The sequence below is a fragment of the Danio aesculapii genome, chromosome 16 (assembly GCF_903798145.1).
Source record: "Danio aesculapii chromosome 16, fDanAes4.1, whole genome shotgun sequence".
NCBI lineage: Eukaryota > Metazoa > Chordata > Actinopteri > Cypriniformes > Danionidae > Danio > Danio aesculapii.
Window position 1 is genome coordinate 18,536,926 of NC_079450.1, and position 4,532 is coordinate 18,541,457.

Below are 4,532 nucleotides of genomic sequence, written 5' to 3' on the forward strand. Positions count from 1 at the left end.
GAAGACTCTTTTCTTGAAGAGGAAGAAAAGAACTTTTAGATGGGCGGCAGCTATGTACCGAATAACACCTGGTCTCCTTTTGTGTCTGTCCTTGGTTGTTTTTCCTGGTAAGATATTTTATGTATAGTAACCTCGCTTCATTTATCATTAACTTTATAGACTACTATTTTTTCATGCGATTGCAATGAACGACTCACCTGCGTGTCATTACTTAGCATGTTCGAGATGGTTGTTTTCTTAGCTGTGCAGCTGTGAGAAATGCATGCTTTCATTTAGCGTTGTTATTGTTTCTATTATTATTTTTTAATTGACAAACTACAGTTGTTAATATGTTGTATTCGGTTTAAGTAATCAAATACAGTGTTTCAATTAAACAGGGAAAGTGATACTAACGATACTCGTGACAAAAAGTCCCTTGAAATATTGGGATTTCCCCATGACGCAATATGTATTGGTGAGCAGGCAAATGTTCACGCGGTCCTTTCAAACCGAGTCACGCTTTACGCCACACACAGACAAACACAAACACCACACACGCGCACATCCCACTCGTTAAAAAGAAACACACATGACTTTTTCTCATGTGTTGTGCTCTTGTTCTGTTTGTGTTCTTTTATAAATAAACACACTGGCCACTTTATTAGGTATACCTCCTCTTTCAGATCAAAAAGTCATTTAGAACACTTTCTCTCACTGGACAATTTCTCTGTTTTGATCCATTGTCTGTAAACCCTAGAGATGGTTACTTGTGCATGAAAATCCCAGTAGATCATTAGTTTCAGAAATACTCGGACGAGCAATCTGCCATCAACAAACATACCAGATACAATGTCACTTTAAATGACTTTTAAATGCTCGTTTTGAATTGGTATTCATTCATTTTCTTTTCGGCTCAGTCCCTTTATTAATCTGGGGTCGCCACAGCGGAATGAACCATCAACTTATCCGGCATATGTTTTACACAGTGGATGCCCTTCCAGCTGCAACCCAGCACTTGGAAACACCCATACACTCCCATTCACACACCTACACTACGGACAATTTAGCTCACCCAAATCCCCTATAGCGCATGTCTTTGGACTGTGGGGGAAACCGGAGCACCTGGAGGAGACCCACGCCAACATGGGGAGAACATGCAAACTCAACACAGAAATGCCAACTGACCCAGCCGAGGCTCGAACCAGCGACCTTCTTGCTGTGAGGTGACAATGCTACCCACTGCGCCGCCCCTTGAATTGATATTTAATTTCTAAATATATTTGCCTTTAGCAGTTGAACAGGTGTGCTTAATAAAGTTGTTGGGTATTTACAGTATAATCAATCAATCAATAATAATGATTATTTATGAGGCACTTTTCTCACAACCCAAACATAATTAAGAATTTTCTTTACATTAGTCCCTTTATTCATCAGGGGCTGCCACAGCACAATGAACCGCCAATTTATCCAGCATATGTTTTACACAGCAGATGCCCTTCCAGCCGCAACCCAGTACTGGGAAACACTCATATACTCTCACGTTCACACACATACACTACAGCCATTCATTCGTTCATTCATTTTCCTTCAGCTTAGTCCCTTTGTTCATCAGGGGTCGCCACAGCGGAATGAAACTTCAACTTATCCAGCATATGTTTTACACAGCGCATGTCCTTACAGTCGTAACCCAGTACTGGGAAACACCCATACACTCTCACATTCACACTCATACACTACAGCCAATTAAGTCACCTGTACCGCATGTCTTTGGACTGTGGGGAAAACCGGAGCACCTGGAGGAAACCCACTCCAACATGGGGAGAACATGCAAACTTCACACAGAAATGCCAACTGACCCAGCTGGGATTCAAATCAGTAATCTTTTTGCTGTGAGGCGACAGTGCTAACCATTGAGCCACCACGCCGCTGCATATAAAAATAAACATCAGTTATTCTAGATGAAGCAATAGCTCATCTTAATATGTCCTTCTTTTCTTAGTGTGCACTACAGTCACAGAGACGACACAAACCTACAATTGCACTGAGAAATTGCGCTATGTAGAGTCTGAATACGCCTTGAAGAACCTGGATTGTGATCAGCACTGGTCTGCTGAGGATCGTGTAAGTAGGCAACAGCATTGATTTAAGTCATAAATTCTAGAAGTTCTATATTGTAAAGCTTACATGCTGTTTTCCCACAGTCCATTGGCACATTTTCGAATTCGATCGCGAAGTGTCACAGTCCATGCAAAGAGCTGAGCGCTGGAAAGATGTTTCTGGATTCCTGCGTGAATGTCACACTCTCTGTCATCTGCTCAAGAGTGAGTTTTATTTTTCTGTCCATCACTAATCATGTTTTTTTTTAATGAATCAGTCAGCATATTAACTAGAACTGTTTATGTGTTTAATTTTAAAGAAACACTTGACTGAACACCTTATACATTTCTATGGTAATGTATTTTTTCTATTGTTTTATTTCTTTAGTGATGAGTTGTTTGTTTTCTGGTAACCTGCATTTACACATTTTATTTTAGGAATAACGATGTCTCAACCACTGAAAATGCCTGGGATGAGAGAACACACTGGTAATATAAAATGAAGACTGTGTTTGTGTGTGTTTGGTCAATGCAATCTACATTATGTACATAGTTAGTATACATGTATTTGAGCAAATATTCTGCTGATCATTTACAAATTCCAAAAGCCATCATTAAAATAATAACTTTTTGTTCAAAATCATTAATTAAAATGATGTAAAAGGAAAATGCCTAATGTTTAGATTCAGTGCATAATTACTAAAAAGGTTTCCTTTTGAAGAGTCAGAGAGATGAGAGGGTGTCTTTTCTACTGTTGGTTTGTTAAGCACCCATGCATTCCTGAGTATGTCCCATACCGGTGAGTGTGCTAAAGAAATCACCTGTAGAAAGACACCCTCTCATCTCTCTGACTCCTGCAACAAGTTGCACATAGACACTTTCTTAATCATGTCTCTTGGAAACATTGTGCATTTCAAATTGTGCTTCATACAGGTGAGTGGGCTTCACAAACCACCTGTAGAAACACTCTTCTCTTTTATGCACCTGACAGTTTATTTAAATTCCATCTTACAAGGACTCAATAAGGAAAGTAATGTTTATTATAAATGTACCACAGTCATGTTGCACTGCTTGCTTCAACCTAAAATGCCTCTTTTGCACAATATTCACCTTTTAATACCTCTCTAGCACAATATCCTGCACAACACTGTTCAGTCCCCCCAAAAGTACTTGTATAGCCTGTCTTATGTGTATAATTAAGTATCTTATAGTAGATGTTAATTATGCATAGTTTTTCTTTTAAAATAGCTCTTATGTCCAGTGTTGTGTTTGTATTTATGATTAATCTATGTAGCACCGTTGTCCTGCAAGACATGACATTTCGTTCCTCTGTATAGTGGAATGACAATAAAGCTCGACTTGACTTGATTTTTACAGATAAAATGGCCCAAAAATTAGATTTACTCTCATTTAAATGTCAAAAATTATTAAATGGCCACAAGAAGGATGCAGTGTTACAAAAACTTAAGGCCCCAATTTTTTTTTTAAATATTAAGACCTGTCGGAAACCAGCCTAATAATCATGTACATTTGAATTCTAGGCATTTTTCACTTCCAAACGTATTATTAATAATATTAATAAGGTGTGTGTGTGTTTGGAAATTGTACTATATGCTTAAGAAAAATGGGATAGGATTATTGACTTAAGTCATAAAGCACACACTATAATACTTCATTCTTCTGTCATTTCTTTTAGGTGCTATCCTGTCAGTATTTGCCATGGTCATAATCATTGCGTGTCTGGTTGTTGGTTGTGTACGCAAGCACAACAGAAGCTGAAACCACTCGCTCAGATCCTGTGTCTGAAAGCAACCAACTTTGTACAGGTTCTGCAATAGATTCCTCCAGCTTTACACTGCACTTTTTTACATTGATATGCTGGCTATTTTTCATATCATATCTACCTCTTTTAACTATTTTTAATTATGTTTTGAAGGCAGGGGTTTTCATTTGTAGATTCAGTGAAACTGAAGACATTAATTTATTGTATAGCATTAAATTGAAATCATATCAAAAGTGTTACTGTAATTTAACTTTTGTTCTCATTGACTTGTGCTGCTTAATAGTGCCAATAGGTATTTTCTTGTTATTCGAGTAAAATTTTTATTTATTATAACAAAGAAGATATCATCAAGTGGTCCTGTAATTCCCCCCTCAAAAATAAAAAGTTGTGTATAATTTCATACAAAAAGTTGGGACCACTGTATAAAACAAGTCTATACACAGAAACTGAAACACTGCCGTTATGTATCATATAAATATCTATGTACTGTCTATTAAATGATCATTAAAGCGCTTTGTTCTTTATATAAAACATGAATCAGAGTTGATTATGATTATGTATTCACCTAAATGCATTCATACAGTTATGAAGTTATTACTAATCAGTTATTAAGAAACTCTGATTAGAAAAAAAACTGTGGTTGCATTATACTCGTGTCACAGAGTGATCCACAG